This window comes from Rousettus aegyptiacus, unplaced genomic scaffold, assembly GCF_014176215.1.
Source record: "Rousettus aegyptiacus isolate mRouAeg1 unplaced genomic scaffold, mRouAeg1.p scaffold_m13_p_3, whole genome shotgun sequence".
Lineage (NCBI taxonomy): Eukaryota > Metazoa > Chordata > Mammalia > Chiroptera > Pteropodidae > Rousettus > Rousettus aegyptiacus.
Genome location: NW_023416306.1, coordinates 53,185,331 through 53,209,073, shown reverse-complemented (window position 1 = coordinate 53,209,073; position 23,743 = coordinate 53,185,331). Strand labels below are relative to the sequence as shown.

At 34.6% G+C, this 23,743-nt stretch overlaps 1 protein-coding gene across 39 annotated transcripts in view; it reads left to right on the top strand.

Annotated features, from left to right (window-relative positions):
• The window catches only part of PTPRD (protein tyrosine phosphatase receptor type D), a 1,934,582-nt gene that overhangs the window by 588,863 nt on the left and 1,321,976 nt on the right, over positions 1 to 23,743 (top strand). Inside the window, exon 4 of one of the 39 annotated variants that reach the window (XM_036238642.1) lies at positions 2,732 to 2,758. The exons of the other annotated variants lie outside the window; for them this stretch is intronic. The gene's annotated coding sequence lies outside the window, so the exon portion shown is untranslated. The remainder of the gene's footprint in view (positions 1 to 2,731; positions 2,759 to 23,743) is intronic. 39 annotated transcript variants of the gene reach the window in all.

Here is a 23,743-nt window from a genome sequence, read left to right as displayed (position 1 = left end):
TTAATTCTTAGGTCACTCTCTTCTCCAGTCAGGACGGATTCCTCGTGAGTTTGCACTCATACTCCAGATCCGTATGCTGTACTTCTCACATGTGTCCTTGTGTATATTCTTTTCCTTAACTATAATCTCATTCATACTCCTCTTTCCTTCTTTATTCTTCCTTTTAGTTTTGCTTCACTTCTGCCCCTCAGCATCTTAAATTCTTCTAGTCTCTTTTGGACTCCTATTACATGTATAGTGAGAATTATGCAGTTGAAAATTTAATTACACCTTATATTTTGTTTCCATTACTATGATATGTCACTTATAAGATCTCTGAGAAGAGGGACTAGTCTTTTACATTTATGAATATATACGTAGTTATTTTATGACATTTGTCTTATTGAACAAATGGTTTTTCTATAAATGTCTGATTTGATTATAACTAGCATATAAATATATGGTGTTAAATTTTTGCATGTAATTAAACTTTACATAATGATGACATGTATGAGAATATAGTTATTTGAAAACAGATTTATAATATATTAAATATTTTTTAAATTTTTCAATTATTATTGGCATGTAGTATTATATTAGTCTCAGGTGTGTAACATGGTGATTAGACATTTATATAACATACAAAGTGATCACCCTGATAAACCTAGTACCCATTTGATGCCATGCAGTTATTATAATATTATCGACTATATTCCTTATGCTATACTTTGCATCCTCACGACTATTTTGTAACTGCCAATTCGTACTAGAATATATTCCGGATAATGCAGTGTTCAATTTCTAACCATTAATAATTGACCTGACTATTTAAAACTTTACTTGAAATATAATTCTGGTTAAAAAACAAAATAGACACGGCTTTCAATAATCAAAGCATATTTAGGATAACTATATGTGCAAAGTAGAAGAGATACTGACGATATAGAACTCTAAATACATGCACAATAATGAGCTTTTTTAAGAAAAATATGTGTCAAATATTTGATAACAGAAGGAAATCTAACTGGATTGTGAACATAATGTAATATATACACGACATACTGTTGAAGTGTGCACTTGAAACTTATTTGATTTTATTAATCAATGTCACCTCAATAATTTTTAATAAAAAATGTGCAATTCAAGTATAAGCTAAATTTGCTAAGTTCAAGCATAAGAAGGTGAGTTATTCAGATGATACACTCATTAGAAGGGAAAACCACTGAGTAGATCACAATGAATATTAAAGAGAACATTGATAATGTATGCCTCACTGATTTGAATCTTTAGGAAGGTGATTTAAACACACTAAAAATCCATGTTTATGCATGTTTTTCTTTAATGAACTGCATAAAAATATGTGACAGATTAAAGGCACTTTCAGCATAAGAATTTAAAGCCCCAATTTGTTATTTTACCAAGGTATATCATTTCTACCTCTGATTCCTCTGAGTTTGATCTTGGGTTAACAAAACTTTAGTAAACCTCTTTGGCATCTATTTTTTTTAAATAAATTTGGTTGTATCATTACATTTTCTCAATTAAAAAAAGAGTGGGCTTTATTTTCTTTGTCTTTTTTATACCTTTGTCATATCTTATTATGTAGCGGTTGGCCTTTTTCAGAGCATTTTATATGCATTATTCCTTTTAATGCTTTTGAGATCATTAAGAAAATAGATTATTATATTTATATTGTAGATGTGAAAACTGAGGATCAGAAAAATTTACTTACTTACTTATAGCCACATATATTAGTGCAGATGAGAACGTGACCTCCGGATTGTGATTTTTGCTTCGAGGATTTTATGATCTAATTGAGGATTCAGAATAATAAATAAAAACTAAATTACCTTTAATTAATCAATATAATAGTACAAATATTTCAGTTCTAAAACAAGTATAGAAGAGGCACTTTTTTTTTGTCCTAATTTTTCAATTCTAAGTGTTTTTTTTCCTCCATTCTCAAAACAATCACTGTCATATTTAAGCATCCAGTGAATGATGACCTTAGAGAATTGACCTGTCTCATCTCAATGAGCATCTGACTTGCAAGAGATGATCTCATCTGCTTTGGCTCATCAAAGGTTTAGGCCTAAAACATAATCAAGATTTAGGAAAGAAACAGATTTCAAACTTTAGATCCAGACACTCTGCCTCACCTGTCTGTGTCTGACACAGAGCAATTCTTAGCAGAAAAAGAAGTGAGATGATGAAAAAGAACAGATTGTGCTTCAGGAAAATGTCTTTTACTATAATCAGTGCACCTGGAGGACTGACTGAGCTTTGCCAGAAATGACCCTACGAATTTATGATGATCCCAAAAATGAAAACAGAGAATTTGTCCCATGAGAAAAACTTCTCTATTGTCTTTAGGTTGCAAGTCAATGACTCTATCTGTTGAGTAACAAATTTTGAAAACCGAGTGTATTGTTATGATAAAAGCTAGAAGAAAATTTTTCTGAAACACTTAATGAAATACATAATCATGATGGGTTCTGCATGGTAATTGGTTAGAAAGGGTTATAGAAGTGGCAAAGTCTAGTGAAAAGCTTTAAGTATTTGAGAATTTTCTGGCATCCCTAAACCTAGGGTGATATGGGGAGGAGGAAGAAAGAGTATTTTATACAATTCGAACTTCCACAGAGAACAACCATGTTGATTTATTTAATTATAACACGTCTTATATTTTAATTGAATTAAATTTTAATCCATTATTTCAACAAACATTTATTGAGGTTCTTTTCTGTCACAGGCTCTATTTCTGTGGTGGATGTACAAAGTAAATAAGACTAACATTATTATAATAAGAGAAATAGCTGTTATTTGTTGGGAGTCTGATCTCTGCTCAGTTGAGTTCTACATGCTTTACAAATATTTTCTCACTATCTCATAAAGCTGCTTCTATGACTACCTTAATTCTCCTGATGTTGTAACAGAGGCACAGAGATTTGAGTTGAAATTTAAATCTATACATTAGTTAAATATGTTTGTGGTGGAAGAGTCTAGCAAACTGACATATGCATATTAAATAAATAACAAAATAATAATAAATGCTCAGTTAAAAATGTCAAATTTGACAAACTAAAGTATTGGACTGTGGGCGTCTGCTTCTGAACCTCCTACTGCTAAAGTGCATGAATAGACTTTTGAAGTCACAGTGTCTTGTTTCTACTTCTATATAGTATATGACTTAAACTAAGTTACAGAAACTCTCCCAAACTCAGTTGTTTTATTTTTTTATGTTAATAATGAATATATTGTACATGTCTTGTAGGGCCGTTGTGAGGAATGATAAAGGATATTATGGATGGTGTTGTGGGTATAGACTAAATCTTCAATAAATACTGGCTATTTATTACTACATTAGATTCACAAAAAACTTTTATTACATTGTATGAAGCCTAGACTCAAACTCCAGATGGAATGTGCTCCCCAGTCTATTTTGCTCATCCCCTTATTAATGCACTTTCTTCTGTTTTTACTTAAACAGAGCCATTTGGATTGCGTGGTCAATAATTTTCATATTAAGTCCTCTGTCCCCAGATTATATCATATAGACTCTCCAAAAGTTTTTTTTTATTTTGTTTTGTTTTAAATTTAGTATATAAACATCTATTGGCTCCTTCTTCTGTTACTGACTAGTTTCTTTGTCCTAAGTTTCCCTATTATTTTATGATATGCATTTTGCATCAGCCTAAATTTCGGTTCCATTTTATATTCCTTAACTGCGTGTGTGTGTGTGTGTGTGTGTGTGTGTGTGTGTGTGAGAGAGAGAGAGAGAGAGAGAGAGAGAGAGAGAGAGAGAGAGAGAGAGAGAGAGAGAGAGAGAGAGAGAGAGAGAGAGAGGGAGAGAGGGAGAGTGAGAGAGAGAGAGAGAAGGGGGTTGGGTCAGGAGCGAGCCAGCGGGGGAGTAAGCATGCACATACCTGTCTTTATTTACCCTTTGTCTTCTACTTTTAATTTATAGTTGTCTTTTTATGTATCTTGTTGTAACCTTAAATCTTTTTTTTTTTTTTTTTTAGAACAGATGGGGGTAAAAAAACAGGAAGTGAAAAATTTTGGTTTTCTGTGTAATAAAATTGTTTTCATTTTCCTCAGTTACCTGTTTTTTCTTTTAGTACTTTAGTTTTGACTCAGTATCATAAATCAATCACTTACTAAAATGCAGAGGTCATCTGAATAAAGTCTTGTTGCCTAGAGAGCACAGTGTACAGATTCGATCTTAAGGAAATCATATTATTTAAGTTATTTTATATTTAAGAAAAAATAAAATAGCATATTTAGAAATTGCTTTTCAACTTTGACCACGTGATTATATCACCTGTCTGCTTGTTTGTCTGATGGCTTGTGAAGTTATTCTTGATAATATAGTCAAAATAGAGAGGTAACTTGATAAATTCAGATATAGGTAGATAGATAAGAAGATAGATAAATAGATAAGAAACTCAAGTGTACTCAAAAATGTAAAGATAAATTAGATTCCTTTTCTTTCACCAACTTCCATCTAAGCACACTATAGTGAGCATGAGATACATTTGGAAATTTTATTGATAGAGATTACTCAATACAAAGGACATTTTCTAAATCTTTTATCATATGTAGAAATCCAAAGTGTGACTTTGGCTTTCAGTAAAAATAAAATTGTAGCTCATTCTAATTCTGTCCTGTTGTCCTGTTTTTTTTTCTCCTTACACTGCTCCCCCGCCCCCCACCCCGCCCCCGAAGTAAGCCAGTTTTTCAATCTATTTTTCTTCCTTAAGGAAAATTTATCGTGACCTCATGTTTAAGAGAGTTTTGCCTGAGTGAAGAGTATATAACTTTCCAGTAAAAGCAAAGGTTTTGCATATGTACATATGTATTGGAGCTAAAGATGAATATACTTATTAACCTTTTGTGACATAAAATAAGGCATCAAACGAGGAAGAAGCAACTAATTTGTTGAATCAAGTCATTTTCTTTCAATGATTACATATTTTACATAGCACAAAGATTGCATGCATATGAATGAACGCATATGATTCACTTCATGCTCTCTTGCAATTCAGATGTTTTTCTAATAGTTTTTTCCTAATAGTTTTTATTTTCTAATATTTTATGTGATGATATGCTTGATTTTTTTTATGTTCTTACTGTATATGCTAGGATAAGACATTACAACTCTGACAAAAATTGCTTCGTTTAGTAGATGCTTTCAGTGCTACATTTTCTAAGCTCTAAATTGTCCCACTTGAGGTCAAGCTGTACTATATTAAATGATGTTTGACAATATTACATATTATTATTAAATTCAATGAATGTGTTTTAACACTAAATTATTGTTAGAATTTATATTCTTTAAAATGAGTCCTCATGTCCTATTTTTAGTTCAGTCATCAGTTGGTTAACAACTATCTGCAGGAAAATATTCCAGGCTCAGTGAATCTAAATCTGATTAAAATTGTTGCTGGCCTGGAATGCTTATAGCGTTTCACATGTAAATCCTTCTTGGGCTCAGCACTAGAGTTTAGGAGAAAAAAAAAAAAGTCAGATTTCTGTTTTATTAAGAATTCTTCTGAATAGTGTGAGGCATTTTAACCTGTGGTTATGAATACCAAAAGTCCATAATGGTTAATTCTCAAATATTTAATATATTATTATAAATCATTATTCTACTTAATGCAGCATTATCTTTTTATAAAACCTAATGGAAGAGGCATTTTGCAATACATTTCTTAAGATTTAACCCCATTCATAATTATGATGATTTGTTCTGTGAATTAGCCTCTAGGCTTAAGTGCTACTCTAGGAAGTTTAACATTGAAAGTCTTATAGCTTTACAAAAAGCATTAATGAAGGACTCTAAAAATTGTTTTATAATAGTAGGATAATCACAATTCAAGAACATCATAAGTTTTTCTAAAACAGTGACCTCCAGACTAGTCAGAGAAATGCAATCGAGATAATTATGTCAGAAAATCCTGAATAAGTATATAAATTATATCACATATATTTGCATATATGTATATGCAGGTATATCCATGCATATATATGTGTATATATTTGTATGTGTGTATGTGTATACACATATATATGCTTGTGTGTATATATATACACATGTGTGTGTATGTGTGTGTGTGTAACCATGATTATATAAACTCACAATCACTACAGAGATTTTAATGCAGTGAGTTTAGGATGAAGACTGATTTGTCTCTTTAAAAAACCTACTAAGTGATTATAATAAAGATCTCAGGACCACACTTTGAGAAAACAGTTCTAATGCAATACATTACCATACATGGTTTCCTAAGCTAGGTTTAAGAATTTAGGCTTAAGCATATCTGAGCCAAATATTTCAGTTCATTCTTGTAGTTCATATGGAGAGTATATGACACTGAAACTTTTAAAGTTTTAGTGCAGTAACCACACACAAGAACTTTAATGTAATTTTCCTCCTGTAAGATCTAGGAGTTCCTCAAATTAAAATGGAACTCTAATCTAGATTATCAAGAGATTTATACAAAGTCACATGAAGTAGTCCTTGGTATGATCCAGCTTCCTGTTAAGTAAAATAAAAACAAAAAAAACACCAACAGAAAAAAACAACTATAATAAATTCAAGTGTCTGAAAAAAAAATTGTCAGAGTAGGGAAGTGTGTGTCCTGCTTTTATTGGTATTTAAATATATTAAGATATTATTACCATATATTCAAACAGTTAATTAAAATACATCTCCTTCATTAGCTATGCTATAAAACCATCAAATAAAGAATTCACTACCTTCATGCCTAAAACAGAGTGGTTATTTTTTTATTGAATGATTTTTTTAAATGTCATATTGACATACACCTCTGTATTTGTGTGATATTCCCTATTATTAACATAACTTTGGTTATTTATCTTTAAAACACATTTAAGACTGTAGAAGTTTTACATATTTTCATGAAAAAATGTGGAATAGTAAAAAACATAATTCACAGTTTATGTCATTGAAGACATTCTTATTATTTTGTTATTTATACCAGTATAAAGTATGCCTTTGTACCAAAGCCACCATTGTAAATAAAGTTTTATTGAAACACAGCCATGCTCACTTGTTCATCTCTTTTCTCTGGCTGCTTTACACAACCGTGGCAAAGTTGAGTAGTAGCAACAGAGACTACATGACCTGCGAAGTCTAGAATATATACTATTAGGCTTTTTAGAGAAAAGTTTCTGATGCTCAGTTTTGACAGCTAAAAAAAAAATAGTTGAGTATATATTATCTACATCACAAAACACCAAATTTACAATGAAATGTTAAGTATTTGATTATTTTAATATGCCACTTTAAGACAATATATTGTATATGATATTGTAATAATCTGTTTTCAGGCTAAAAAAATCTTGATAAATAGGTAAATCAACACCTATAATTTAAATTGTGCTTATTTCTGCTACAAATATTGATTAGAAGTATCGTTCTGACATTTTAAAATAAAGTACGGATATGCTCCATTGAAGAAAAATATACAAATATAATTATATTGGAAATATATACATATTTTTAGTTTTCTTAAAGATTCACTGTAATTTTCCTTCAAATTTCTTTTTTCTTCACTTTTAAAACATACTAATTAATGACTTATTTTATTTTTAAAAATTCTTGTTGGAAGTATATAGGTTCATAATATCGAGTTTTCTATATACACTTCTTTTTTTGTGTAAATTGTAAATTTGATATAGCAAATCAGAAATTCAGAGACAATTGTGGATTGTTTATTTGGAAACTCATTTCTCTACCTCTAGATTTTAGCAACAATTCTGAAAGAAGCAAGCATTACCATCACTAGTCCCCCCTCCAGGTACATTGGGAGGGAGGGAGGGGGGGGTGTGTGTGTGTGTGTGTGTGTGTGTGTGTGTGTGTGTGTGTGTGTGTTATTTATTGCTGTTTTAATGACAGAAGAGTTCAGGGCCCAGTAAGGAAGAATGTCAAAAGTCTTGCAATACATAACCAGTCCCAAAGAGGAAGAATTGTTTTCCCCAGAATAACATTAATGCCTTGTTGAAAAACACTGTAAATCCAGAGATTATTTACAAGAAACTGCAAAAAGGTTTGAGATTGCAAATATAAATCTGCTCACGTTCATGCATCAATTTTTATTATTGTCACTTAGTAAATGTATCTCCCTTTAATGATTTTTCTAATGTGTTATTAAAAGTGTTTCCCATTATAATCCAAATAGATGGCAACTGATGTCAGATTTGCATTAAATTTATATTTGGAAATGTATTCAATTATGGTAATTGCTAATATTTCAATTGATGCTCAAAGCCACTACATTTTCTGATGTGTCATTTAAAACATTCTATTGTAATCCATAAGTCAGTTAGCTCCTTAGGCTAATCCTCTTCAAATAAATTCCTTAGATCTCATTCTTTACTGGATGCTCTTTTATGAAGGAAATATAAATACTCTGGTGATTTTTTGTTGTTGTTCTGTTGCCATTCATCATAAATATTCTTTTTTTTTTCTTAAAGTGTTAGCAAGCCAAATACACTAGACTATTTCCCTGAACTAATGGTAATACAATTGAAAGCTCTATGTAATTAAAGAGGAGAGCCTTGTTCCAGTTTTGTCTGCTGGTGAAGACTGTTTCACCTTAAAATATTATTTTATGCAGAAAAAATAATATCAAATGCTTTTACCTTCTAACTCAATCTTAACCTTTTTCTGTAACATTTTCCCCTGTCTTTAAAATGTTCCAAAATCTTCCTTTTTTCTTCAATGAAATGTTTGAGACCAGAAGATCATAAATTTTTTTACAAACTCCGAGCTTGTAAGACTTTCACATTTTCACGTTCTTTGTATGTATGTATGTGTGTGTATGCACATAGATGTGTGTGTTTTAGAGAAGACTTCAGCCCCCTTTCTTGTAAATTAAGTTTCCAAAGAGAAAATCAAAGATGTAAAAATTAATCTGTCTCTGTAAATAAATGGACGGGCCCTAAGCTTTGTAGCCACCTTGTTTGCAGCAGATGGACTATGACAAATGGACCCTTTAGCTACCCGTCATTCATGTTATAAGTAAGTTTCAGCTTCTACCTATGTGCCATATAACCTCAAGAAAGACACGCTTTTTATTATAAATAAAAAATGACCTATTCATCACCATTGTGATAGACTCAATTTTTAAGTTATATATCATAACCATAAAGAAAAAGAATAACAAGTGTATAAATCAGTGAGATTTTAAGGAACTACATGTTATGAGTACTAAAATGATATTTAGCTGCTATGGTCCTTCAATTTACAGTTTGCAAATATGAAGCACATTCATTGAACTGAAATATTCAAAGAAGGTCTTGGGCTGGCACATGTCCACTTTGTCTTTATCTCATCCCTCCCATTTTAGGATTCCTGGTAGGATTCACTCTTCTCACTAGCTTATACTTAAGATTTCTTGTTTCCTAATTTTTTCTCTTTCTAGTGATATCCAGAATTCCACATGTTTACTGGTATTCATTTCTCTTCTTGAGTTTTGGACCAAATGCATCTTTTGGGATAGGCATATGTACTTATGAGAAAAGAGGACAATATCCATTATTATCACATTTTCCCTGATACCAGCCTAAACTTCAAATTGCTTTATAGCCCATGTTCTTTATCTGGATGAAATTTAAAAATATACACATATATTTTTAATCCACTTTGTATATGGCGACTCAACTTTCCTTAGCAGGGTTTTACAGATTAAAAGAAAGGAAAGAACAACAGATGGACAGACAGACAGACAGACAGACAAGAAAGAAAGAAAGAAAAAATGTAAAAGGAGATCAGAAATCATGAGAGACATTGGTATTTTTTGCTTTTTTCCCCTTTGATTCAAAATTACAAAAACATCTCAGAAAGAAACCGAAAAGTCAAAGGATAACATAAAAAACTTTTTTCAACAAATACTTATTTTCACAAGGCATCAGCACTGAGGTTACAACACTAAGCAAAGATTAAGTCTCTGAACCCATATAATATATATCTAATAGAAAAAGGTGCATGTTTTTAAATTCATCCCCAAAATATGTATGAAGTGGTAACGTTGAGACTGTTCTTAGGAAGAAAGACCTGAGGAATGATGTGGGAGTATGGAGGGAATTCAATGGAGTTAGTGAAGGATTTCTCTTGGAAAAAAAAATGGTGCTGAGCTGCAACATAAAGGGCAAGTAGAAGTTGGTTAAACTAATATAGGAAAAGGGAAAGTACAATAGGAAAAGGCAAACTCTGCAGCAGATCAGAGAGCAAAGAAGTATCAGGGGGATGACGAGGCTGGAGAGAGGTAGCAGAGAGATGACATGAGACCTCAGCAAACCTTTAAGGAACATTAGTCTAAATGTGTGTATGGAAAGTTTTGTGGTTTTTTGGTGGTGGTGGTGGTGGTTTTTTTTTTTTTTTCTCTTTTTTTCTTTTTTTTTAATGGAGGAGCTAACATCCGAATTCCTCTCCTGAAAAGATCTGTTTGGGCAGAGTGGGGAACTGTAATAGAGGCTGAGAAACCAGGCAGAAGGCCATTGGCAGAAGTTCAGGAGAGAGATGGTAGATGCTAGCTTAGAGATGGAGAGATGTGTGGTGGGTTATGTTAATTATTAAAAAGGAAAATAATCAGGCTAAAGATGGGGAGAATGGTAGCTGGAAGAGGAAGCTCTGATGAATCTTTTGTTGTTTTTAATATGAGAAAATTGAACATACTTAAAAATCAATGAGAAGGATTCAGTTGAGAGAGAAAGGGGAGCTTAAAATATCAGAAAGTAATAGAGGTTCTTGAGAAGCAGGAGTGAGGGGTAGAGGTGATTTCTGGTGGAGGATGATGTTCCAGGACCCATTCTCTCCTCCATCACATTCGTCTCAATATTGCTGGGCCCCATGCCCTAATTTAGCAGATACAAGAGTTTCAGAGATGGGAGAAGATGCTGAAATAGTAGATGTGGTAGAAAAATAGAGGGTGACATTAGTCCTAGAGCCACAGTTCTATGTATTTGTGGGACAGAGGGGCGGGGTGAGGTGGGGAATACAGCATACGTTGCCCTATGGAAAACATGTTTTATATAGCAAATTATACATGTGATATACTATTACACTTCAAGAATATTCCGGGTTAAGCATTCTGTTCTAGGCTTACATTGGAAACTTCCAATGCAACTGCATCACCCATTTTCCCCTGCTAGAAGCGAACTCATAAAAAGCTATAGATCTTATCCAGAACTAAGTATATTTAACTTTTATACAGGATATTGGGAGTGGGGAGAGAACCCTCAAAACATGCAGTGACAGCATAGCACAAGTCTTGCACCTCCCAATAATAGCTTCCAATGTGCCAACTGTTTTATACTTAAGATGTGTGTTGTCACAAGGGCAGGTAACTAGTTCAGAGAAGTTCTCAAACATACGTGTCTGGCTAAGCATGCAGCCTCTTTTGGCATCATGACTTCATTTCTCTGGAGCAGCAGCATCTCATCAACACCACTAACTCAGGACTTGATTATAACTGCTTGGTCTAGTATATCTTCCTAGGCCAGATTCTCACTTAACCTGTAATCCGGCAAAGATGAACCCCTATCCATTCCTTGAGATAATCTTGTGGGAGGACTCAAAGTTTCAAATCCTCAGGTATTCCTTAAAGTAATAGAAAGCCTCAGAACCTTGCTACTTCATTTCCACTGTCATTTTTATCATTATCAACCTTTTACCTAATCATCTGTTGAAACAACTGGCAGTTTTAGTTACTTTTGATTTGTTTTTGTATTTGTTTATAGGTAATTGTTAAAAATTCTCTACAATATTAGGTATTCATATATTTTTACCTGTTTTGGATAATTTCTTTGCATACCAGCTTACATTAGGAAAAATTGCCAAGCAGTAGATTAGTCATATACAAAATTTTATATTTCCTAGATATAGGTAATTTAGAACTTGACATATCTCATTATTAAGAGCAGAAATAATTTCAGTAATTTAGAAATATTTCAGTAATGTTCTTGATGTTAAAATATTTTCTTTCTAAAATCCTTAGATTGGCAACTATTCATTAATTTGTTTATTGATCATTTTATGCACCCAATTATTAAAGAGCTACTCTATACACATGCTAGACAATAGCATGCATCCTCAAGAAGCTTTATTCCAGGAGATACAATTTATCATGACAAAACATCCTTTGTTTAATTCTTTCTGCATACTCTGTCAGTTAGGAGTATGCAGCTATTAAATAATAAACCAAACTAATAGTGACTAAAATATAGTGACTTAATTGCAAAAAAAATAAATAAAAAATAAAAATAAAAAAAGGGTTTTATCTTTTCCATCTAAGAAACTTCTGAAGATACGCAGTCCTCAGCTGATACAGCAGCTCCATAACCTCATTAGGTGCCTGGTTGTTTCTGCAGTACTCAGCCATCCTTAGCCCACAGCTTTTGTCTTCATGCTCCTTGCCTCTTGATTGCAAAATGGCAGCATCTCCTCTAGCTCACATTCCACAAAGGAAAGAAGGGAATGAATGAAAAGTAAAATGTACAAAGGTACATGTTAGCTATGTTTTCTACCTTTAATAAGCCTTGGAGGAATCACCACTTAACAACTTATGTTTATATCTAATTGGCTGAAACTGTCATATGGCTACATCCACTGCAAAGCATTGTGAGAATCTGAACATATCGAGAAGTACACTGATATTCTTAACAAAATTGGGGATTTGTAAGGATATTAGATAGGCAACTCCAAAAGACAACTGTGCTTCATATTGTATTATTTCACTGGACCATTTTCTAAATCAATAATATTTAGGAAATTATTTCTGTTATAGAAATAAGCAATTCTTGTTTTGTGTGTTCCTATCAAAACTTCTACTACCATAATAACTTAAAATAAGGAAATATAGAAAATTATAACTTAGGTTATCATATTTATAAAGATAAAACACACCTTAAATCTTCTTTAATTTTGACTTACAAGTCTTAATTATTTGATAACTTTCTCTTATTCAGCTTTTCTTAAGAAGAGTCGATGCTTAAGAACTCGGACTAAGAGTATAAAACAATGGCAAGATGTAATTTTACTTTCCTTTTCTTTACCGAAATACAGAAAATAAAGTAATTAAATGTTATCTTTCTAAACAAGTTTATATTTAGAATCACATTTATAACCAGAGAGTCCTTACCAATCAAGAGTTTCATATTTCCATTTATTCCTATAAAATTAAATTTATAAAAGCTTATGCTCAATTTTTATATGATTTACTATTATCAAGATTTTTTTTTGCATGCAGGAATTGCCAGTCTTGAAAGCTTATAGACTATAGTAGTAATAAAATTTCAAAGTAGCAATTGATTTCATAAGTACATTAAGAGAGTATACATCTACATTTATATTTGTATAAACAACAGACACAAGTAATACATAAATAATAAATAGAAACAAATCTCTTTGTTGCCACTAATCCTTAATAATATGCACAAGCTCTGGGAAAGAACTGATAGTGTTCAGTGTAATGAGCTTTGATCTGTTTTAATTGCTATTCGCTACAATAAATTTCCAAAAATGCTGCCTATGCATTGAGATCTATATCTAGATTACTGATAGCTTTCCCTGGGGAAGCAATAGATAATTATTTCAAATTATCTCTTAGCAAGGCTAGTGAGGTTTGGAGGAAATCAGAGAGAGAGGATGCTAATATTTCCTAAAATTAGTGAAACTTTTGGTGAGTCAGGAAAGCAGAAGTTAAGTCAATCAGCAATGGTTGGTTGGTGATTTTTACATTTAAAAACTAGTGACCTTTCTATAGCCAGTTAGGAGAATAACATTTAATGCATTCAGAGCAAGAAATGTAGTGTGTCTACACTGCATAGAAGAATAGATTTTAATTTTTGGTATACCTTAGATTGAATACTGCATCTTTCATTAGCTAGTTGTATGACTGGGGAAATTTATTTAATCTCTCTCAAACTCAGTATCATTGCAAAATTGGTGTGAGGATTAAAGTGGAAGGACCTAACACAATGACTGACACATCATAGGCATTATCAACACTGTCTACAGGGCTCATCTTGTCTCATAACTCTAGATCTATTGCATATACTATTATTTCCCAAATGTATATCTTGAAGACTCTCTCCCGAACTTTACACTCTTACTTCTAAATGTCTACTCAACATGTCTACTTGGATGTCTGATGAACACTTCAAATTTGTCATGTCCAAAATCAAATTTCTGATCTAACAGCCTTATCCAATTTTCCCTAACATTAGAAATGGTAAAACTAACCGTCTATTTGCTCTAAGAAAAAAAAAAAAAATCCAAGTGAGTTATCCTTGACCCCTTTCTTTCTCTTATTCCAAAACTAATACCTCACTAAATCTTATTAACACTACCTCTAATTATACTTAATATTGTACTACTTCTCAACCCTCTGTTGCTGTTTCCTCATACAAGCCACTATTATCTTTAATCCGGTTATAACAGCCTCCTAACTAATATACTTCCTCTGCGGCTTTGACCACTCCCACGTCACAACTCTGCTTTGCTCAAAACACTTCACTGTTTTTCTGTTTCACTCAGAGTAAAAGCCAACATTATTACAAGTATCCACAATGTTCTAAACTAATTGACTTCTACGTGGATCTTCGACTTTCTCTCTACTTCTTTTACTTTGGCTCAAGATATTCTAGACCTACTTGTTTTTCCTTGAGCAGAGCAAGTACCCACACCAACTCATGGATTTGCATTTGTTTCTTCACCTCCTTTAGGTCAAAGGTCATCTCAGTGAGGCCTTCCAAGACTATTTAAATAACTATCCCTCTCTCCCTCCCTCTCTAAGTGCTAAATGGCAAATTGCTCACAATCATCATAGAATAATATGTCTGTACTTAAAAACTTAAATGGTTCCTTGATGCCATTTATTACTTTAAACCTAAGTTTGTCTAATCTTTTAATTTTAAAGATCCAAAAGTCTAACATAATGGGGCAGTAGATCCATTTCACACAAATTTTATTTCAGCACTACCTCCATGCCACTGGGAAAGGTCAGTTGGGGTTGTTTTGGAGAAGAGAGTAGCCATTTTTCAGTAGTTTCACAGACATAGCCACATGACCCAGCTCTAGTCAATGAGATATAATCAAAGTCACCGGCTTCTATGAAATTTTGGGCTAGGGGACGAAATCAGCAGACATTTCCATTTTACCTTCTTTTCCTTTCTACTTCTTACTGCTTGGAATATAGATGTGATGTCACCAAATAATTGTAATTTAGATTTTGCTACTCTAATGCTCTCTTAGATTTGGAATTAAGTAGTATAAGAGAACAAAGAATCAGCAGTGTTTGAGAGGGTACGTTATTTTTTGTGACAGCCTAAAAGACACAGGATGTTTTGGGAGTCATCACCTTCTCCTCCTGCTTTGGATTGATGCTAAGTAAAGCATTCCTGGAAAGTGTATCAGTAGCTTCCCAATTTCTCTCCTTTTTGGCAGAGACAGAAGCTCCTTTGTTGGCTAGTGCATAGCATTGTTCTGGGAATTATTCCTCGAGTCCTATAATAGAGCTTTCTCTTCCTCTCCTTCTGATGATATCGTGAATAATTTCCGGCATATTGCATAAATCAGGGCCCCATCAGGAGACAGAAACCACACAGTAATTCGAACAGGAAAATTTTAATATAAAAAAAATATTAATTATAATAGGAAATTGCAATAGTGATGATAGCTTAGTAAGGAGTAAACAGATCTCTAAAGAAGTCAAGAGTGGAATACATAAAAAGCAGTTAATATCCTTAGGGCTAAGATAGAACATCCAAGAAAAGAAACAATCTAAAAGAAGAACTTTTTCCCTAGGATTGAAATCCAGGCTTCACTGAGGTATGGTCATGGTTCACTGGGTGGAGACATTTGTTAAAATGCCATACTAGCAAAAAAATAAATGAAAAAATAAAAATAAATAAAAAGATGCCATGCTAACCAGACTTGCTGGTAATTCACCCTCTGCTGTTCCTGAGGAAACTGCCCACAGTGGGGTGTCATGTGCTACTGGCTGCTGTCACTGTAGCAGCTGCACACACTTCAGGAGCCTGGCCATGCAGAGGCCCTGTACAGGGCAGGAACTTACTGAGAAGAGTTTGCCAGAACCAAGAGAAGCCCTGACACCTTCTACTGCTAAAACAAAATCAGCATTGTGCCAGATGGCAAAGGAGAAATATTTAGAGTCCAGATATGGTATCATAGAATAGTCAATGGAATGGGCATTTCAGACTAGGAAGCAATAAATTAATCATTAGCACACATATGCAACTGAATTCTGACTAAATTACCAACCTGGAGCCTTACCACATGCAGTTCTTCACCCATGTTTGTATTACAGATCTACCTCATCTCACTCAGTTTAGGAGCTACCTCCTCAATGAGAACTTCTGTATTTATTAGTTTTGTGAATTGAGTTTTGTCTCTTCAAAATTCATATGTTGAAGTCCTAACCCTCAGTACCTCAGAATGTAACTTTTGGAGATTGGATCTTACAGAAGTAATCACATACATTAAAATGAGTTTCCTCAGAGTGGCCCCTCGTCCAATCTGACAGGTGTTTCTATCAAAAGGGAAGATATAGACAGAAACATAGAAGGAAGATGTGAGAAACAGAGTGAAAGTAACCATCTATAAGACAAGGAGTGAGGCCTAAAATAGGTCTTTTTTTCACAGCCCTCAGAAGGATCTAACTTGTAGGACACTTTAATTTCAGGCTTCTAGCCTCCAGAACGATGAGACAGTTTTTTTTAATCTACACAGTTTGTGATACTTTGTTATGGCAGCAAACTAATATGTTAGCATGCTTTCGATTACAAACATCATAAACGTGACTTAAACAATTAGTGTTTGTTTTTCACGTACAATAGAAGTACTAAAGTAGGTGACCCAACATTTGGTTCTGGCTTAATAACATCAAAGCCTTGGATTGGCTTCTCTGAAATATCCATTCTCTTCCCCATCACATCACAAGATATCTGCAGTAGTTCAATGCAGGACAAGAAGAAGGGACTGTCCTCGTGAGACTCTCTCCAGCATCAGTGTTCCACTTCTACTGCCTCAACAGATTCCTCCATAATGTCTCAGAATCATGTTGCATATATGGGGACATGGGAAAGTGAGTAACTGGCATGAGACAGGCTCTTCTGTTTGGACTGAAGGGAGAGGAGAGGCTATTGAGTAGGGAGATAAAAATGCCTGATCCACCTTCCTTGGCCTTCCTAGCTAACGTACCAATTTCCCTCCACCCCCAGTCACTGTCTGTCCCTTTACCAGGTGCCACTTTCTTTGAAAACACTTACATTTTCTGAATTTATCCTATTTTGTTAGTTTCTTCTGAATTTATTGTCTCCCTCCATTAGAATTAAACCTACATGAACCCTGTGGCATATCTGTCTTGTTTGCCCTTATACCCATACTTTTTCAGATAATACAGCAAATGTTTCACAAAACATTATTGACAGAATAATTGTACTCTGGGGCATTTCAAAAGTTATATTCCCCTACAAGTAAAATGTGTTACTCTTGAAAAGAGCATTTACCCTTCTCTAATTTTTCTATCTCTCAAGAAATGTTTTAAGGAGATAGAAGCTAGATCTCACTCCAGAATCTATTTTAGCAATACCCCACATACCACCAGTCGGATCTCCAGGTTTTGGCCCTTTACGCGGTAATCAGTGTTCTTAGGAGTCTTACGTTGGTTCCATAGAAAATTGATCTTGTTCTGCTAATCTTGTTCTGCCTCTTGACCATGGGGTTTACCATAAAATCAACTCCTTGCTCCTTCCAAACTTGTGGTTACACACAAGTATTACATATCATACTTTACTTTCTCATATATATTTCAACCTCTCAGGAATAGCTTCATAAGTTGATAAGAAATTCCCTTCTCTGTCCTGTGAATCAAAGGACTACAATATTTAGCGATGTTAAACCAGGTTCCTCTTCACTCATAAGGATATAGATCCCTTAAAAGGAACACAGCCCCTCATTTTTATTCACAACAAAAGTTATTTTTCAAATAACTTTCATTCATTCATTTCTATACCAGGCCTGCAATCATCGCCAATTATGTGTATCCTTTGTGCTTTCCATTGCAAGAAATATAAACTTGAATGACTCGGGGCCTATTCCCTTGATTTCTTATCTCAGTGGGAAAAACCGAGAGGTGTAAGTAATACATATCCGGTACAGTAAATACCATCTTAAGGAGAATTTTCCCAGTTTGGTGGTGGTAAATAAAGTGAAGTGAACAACCAGTTCTGTTTATGGTATTCAGGAAGGCTTTCTAGTACAGGAAGATGTATGAGAAGTCAGCAACCACCAATGTGTAAATAACTGAAACTAGTACCTTCTTGTTTTGGGCGCATAGGAAAAGGGACTGGTTCCGTTATATTGTTGCTGAATACATTTTCCCATCATTTACTGGCTTAAAAAATGATTATGTCTCATGGTCTTTGTGGGTCGAGAATGTGGGATGTGCGTGAGGACAGGAGTGAGGAGTCAAGTCTGAGCAGCTGGAGCTGGAGCAGCTGGGTGCTGGCCAGGCCTCTCTGTTCACGCGGTCTCTGGGCTTTCCCATGTGGTCTCCTCACACGGGCTGATCTGGGCTTCCTCAGAGCTTGGCATCCTCATGGCTGCTGGGTAACTTCTGTGGTGACTCGGGCTTCAGCAAACAGGGTGGAGGCTGCATCAGTTTTTTTAACTTAATCACAAAAGTCATGCAGTGTCACTTCTTCCTCACTTAATTGGTATAAGAGTGTCACAAGCCCACCTAGTTTCAAAGGGCAAGGTCCACAGACCCCTCTTGTCAATGAGAGAATCGTCAAGGGTCACATTGTAGATTTGCTTCTGTGATAGATATTGTTGCAGTCTTTTTGGAAAATACACTATGTCGGGCTCATAATTTATATCCCTCCCATTGGCAGAATACACTCTCATCTCTAGGACTCCCCACTCCAACTTCAGTTTTTTATGGCAACAGTCTCAGGCTCTAGGTCTAAGATCTTTCATTTAGACTGCATCCACGTGTGAATAAAGTTATTTACACATACTTCCTAAGATACAGCTTCTTGAATATTCTTGTTCATTGGAACATATGTGAAATAAAGATTCATAAGATAACCAATATAGACAATTCGATTCAAACAGAGAAAACTGGAGACCTATAGCAGTTGCTGGTGTATAGCATTTCTGATGTCCCGCAGGGCGCATGTTGCCAACTCCTTAATTAGGGCTTATTTCTGCTGTCTTCAGTTGTCCCCTGGCATTTCTTGACAACATCCCATGGGCATCCTTCTTATTCCATAAGGGTGACTGGTGTGTATAAATGAGGAACTTTCTCAGCCTATTTCCTAACCACAGTAGCTCCAAAATCCAGAGGCCTCTTTTCATTTTACACTATGTCATTTTTTTTTTATTTTGACTTGGAAACATTCTTTTTTAAATGTGGGTTTGTGTAATACATTAATTAAAATTCACTACATTAGACAAAATCCACATCACAAATCTCTGTAAGGTAAGCCCCTCTCTGTCTTGGGCAGTGCAAGTTTCCTATTGCAGCTAAAACCAATTACCCACAAATTTAGTGGCTTAAAACAAGACATAAGTATTATCTCACAACTGTGGAGAGCAATTTAAAATGGGTTGGCAGGGCTATGCTCCTTCTGGGGTCTCTAGTGGATAATCCATTCCCTTCCTTTTTCAGAGGCTGCCCAGATTTCTTTGCTTCTGACCCTAGATCAATGCAACCTCTGCTTCCATTGCTGTATCTCTAATTCTCTTCCCTGCCTTATCCGCCCTAATAAGGACTCTTCTGATTACATTGGGCTCATCCAGATAATGCAAGAGAATCTCCCTACCTCAAAATTCTTAACCAAATCTACTAATTCCTGTTTGTTATGTAGGTAACGTGTCCACAAAACCCCTATGAAGCTGCTGAAGGTAAATTCCCCTTAGAAGCCCTATTACATAGTGGAGGAGATTTGTGACACGTGCCCTTAAAATCCTCAGAGACAGGACTTTGGATGATTAGGATGTGTTAATATAGTTTTATCAGTTGTAACAAATGTACCACTCTGGTGAGCAAGGTTGATTATATTGCAGGCTATGCATGTGTGGGGGCAGTGGGTATCTGAGAAATCTCTGTACCTTTCCCTCAATATTTTTATGAACCTGAAACGTCTTTAAAAATGTAAAGCCTTAAAATAAAACAGTGACAACAACGTTTTAAGTAATAATAACACATTTAGGGAACAGAGTCCTCAGGTTTTTTTGTGAAAGTTTCTATGAGGCACCACCTTAGATCTTTGCTTGGTGTTAACAAAGGAATTTATAATCTCACCTTGGCCCTTTCTTACTCAGAGAATATTTTACTGTAAAATAAAGTGATATCTAATTTCCATTCAATAAATGAATATTTCATTCTCAGTTCTTTAGTTGATGTGTTTCCTCTCTTCCTCTCTTATTTTAGGCAGCTAGAAAAAACCAGACAGTACCTTTATTCAGTTCTCTGCTTCAGAAATCTACTTGGCTATAACATTGAATTTTTAGGAACATTTTGCTAGTTTCCATATTCTACAGACAACAGCTTTGCTAAATTTTCTGCCACTATATTACAAGGGTCTCTTTTAGCCCAGGAGCCAACAGCATTTTCTCTCTCTGTCTCTCACTGTGTCTCTCTGTCTCTCTGTCTCTCTCTCTCTCTCTCTCTCTGTCTTTTTCTCATTCTCTCTCTCTCTCTCTCTCTCTCTCTCTCTCTCTCTCTCTCTCTCTCTCTCTCTCTCTCTCTCTCTCTCTCTCTGTCTCTCTGTCTCTCTCTGTCTCTCTGTCTTTCATTTTTTATGGTGGCATTGGTTAACGAAATCCAGCAAGATTCAGTTGTACAATTTAACAGTAAGACATACATGTATTGCATTGTGTGTTCACTTCCCACAACAGCATTTTCTTTGCTTTCCTGACAGCCTCCTAGAAACCATGACTTCCATATCTCCTCAAGGCTTCAGTTTCTACCTGCCATTTAGTTCCAGAGCTGATACCTATGTTTTAGGAGGCAAGGACATGTTATACGGTTTGGTGATATAAATATTTGTAAGCAATGAGCTCTGCTGTAACATTTAGGAAAAGCTTCCTTACAGAAATAAAATTTAAGAAGAAGCAACTTCTTGCCTGAAATACACACTGAAATTGAAAGAATTGATTGCATCATTTTCTTGTTTTGAGTATAATTGTAAATAAGAACACCAGAATTGTAGAAGACCATAAAAGCATGAAGATAGAGAGACCGAACTCTGTGTTCCATCCCTCATTTTGTTTTCCAAAGTCAGATGTAGTGTCCTGAACAGAGTCCACAGTCAGTATTTCCTGAACGAGAGGCCAAGAGAATGCCAGACAAACCTCATCTACTACATAGTTTGGCATAGGGTTAGCCATATTCTCAGCTCTGAGTATTGAATATTCTTTAGCTTACTATATCTTCATTAGTACTTGGAAATTATTCTAGATACTATATATATTTTTCCAAATAAATATGCCCTAAAAGGGGGGGGCAACAAAGGATGAAGGTGTGGGGACTGGAAAAAATGAACAAACACCAAATGCTCACTGAAAGCATAGAGCATTCAGCTTGGCTTCCCAGGCATTGCTAACACAGTAATTCCATTGAACATTATTTTTGCTGCATCACATTGGACATGCACTTTAGTCCAGTTCTACTTCAACTGCTTTCCCTCAGGTATTGAAAAGTTTGCCCTGGAAAATAAGAAAACAAAGTGATGGAAAAATTTCACAACATATGGCTGAATGATAAATATATTTATTTTAATGCTAGGAATAAAAAGGCTAGCTGAGTACACGTGAGGTAGTGATTGTATGTCACTAAAATATTTTTAGAATTGTTGGTAATTGCTTCATTTGTAACAAAGCAGACATATGATTCTCTGATTTTAGTATATGCTGATCTATTCTTAAAATTCATGATTGATGGAGAGACTAGGTAAGGTTGAGAGTGCAAGAAGTACCTGAAAAATCTCTGCACATTTGTTTTCCCATAATTGTCAGACATCATTTATACTTCCCTGTTCTCCTGATTGACTTACTCTTCAGAAGCTTTTTCTCTGTTCCTGGAGTGTCAGTTTGTAAATATATTTTTTTTTTTCTCTAAAGCCTTTTCTGCTTATAAAACAATCTCTAAGTTTTCTCTAGAAATAAAGAAATGTCAGTGTCTATCAAACATTATGAAATAATTGAGTTTATGTTTGTATTTTTGGTAGCACCCAGGGAAGCTTGAAAAATAAAGTTATTATGGACCTATATTTCCTCTGTAACATATGCTAAAGTGTAAACACCTTGAGGACAGGACTTTCACTCTTGGTGGTGGTAGTGGTAGGGTGTGTGTGTATTTGTGCATGCACGTGTACGCGTGCACAATGCCACCCCTGCTTAACAACAGAAGCATAAAGGCATTTAAAACACAATCTAAACAGAGAACTTGGCAGTTTGCATATGCTACAATGGGCTTAGATATGATGCTCAGAACCTGAAATGCCACCAAAGAAACCTTAATCTCTTTTTCATAAAAGTTTCTTAGTTTAGGCCAAATATTAATTCTGTACCCAGAAATTCTGAATTAAAGCCCTTTGTGGAAGGAGAAATGTATTGGAACCTTCCCTCTGCTCTAGAAAGGTGGGAATATTCATTTTCTCAGCAGAAGAAACTAACTTTACCCTTTGGAATACTTCTTTGGACAAGCATTGGCCAATATAAATGGTGAATAAAGTAAATAGATATAAGCAAAAATGGGGGGTGGGGACGGCTGTTAAGCTATTCTTTCAGCATCAGTTCAGTCAGTGCTTACAAAACTTCTAGGAAATATCCTAATTTGGGCCCTTTTGCCATGTGTTGAGACAAATGAGAGACTAGATCAAAATGGAAAGAGAGGTGGGGATAAATGCAGGTGGTCGAAGGACAGATGGGAGGAGTGGAATCTAAGTTTTCAATATATTTATAATACAAGTAAATATTAAATCTATGTGTATTTAATGTTAAATATAAAGCTATTAGGTATTCTTTATATGAGTTTTTCTATATTTTTCTCTTAATACTGGATGTGTTAAAGAACATGCAAAGAACTTTTGTTAAAGGACACTGTGAAGTCCATGGTGGAGTTGGTGGTGAGGGTCAATGGGTTTTAGATGGAGCTCACAAGTCCAGGGGGTGGCTTAGGTGACTTGACTCTGCTGCAGTGATTTTTCATTTCTCTGGCAAGCTAGCCCAGATGTGTTTTTATGATGCACACAGAGGTGTAAGAACATGCAGACCTAATCATTCACACATATTTCAAGTTTCTACTTTCTCACTTTTGTTAACATCCCATCGGCATAAGCAAGTTACATAGCCCCTCTGAGATTCCAGTTGCAGGGCTCTGTATAATCACAGTGAGAGATGAGGGGAAGGAGAAAAAAAAAAAAAAAAAACAAGGCCATCAATAAAACCCATCTACCTCACAGTTTGTATAAATGCTTTCAGCTATTTTTTATGGTATTGAAACTTACTATGGACCCAAAAGTTCCAGGTGTCATTAGAGATTCTTTATATAACCATTCCATTTTGTTTTCACAGCAACCCTTTAGTAGGTATGTTCTATTTACAAAAGATGAAGATGGCTGAGGCAGAGAGCCAGTATAACTGGTCTTAGTGAGCTTGGACTCAAACCCAGGTCAAACAGAACTCTTAATCTTATTATAAGAGCAG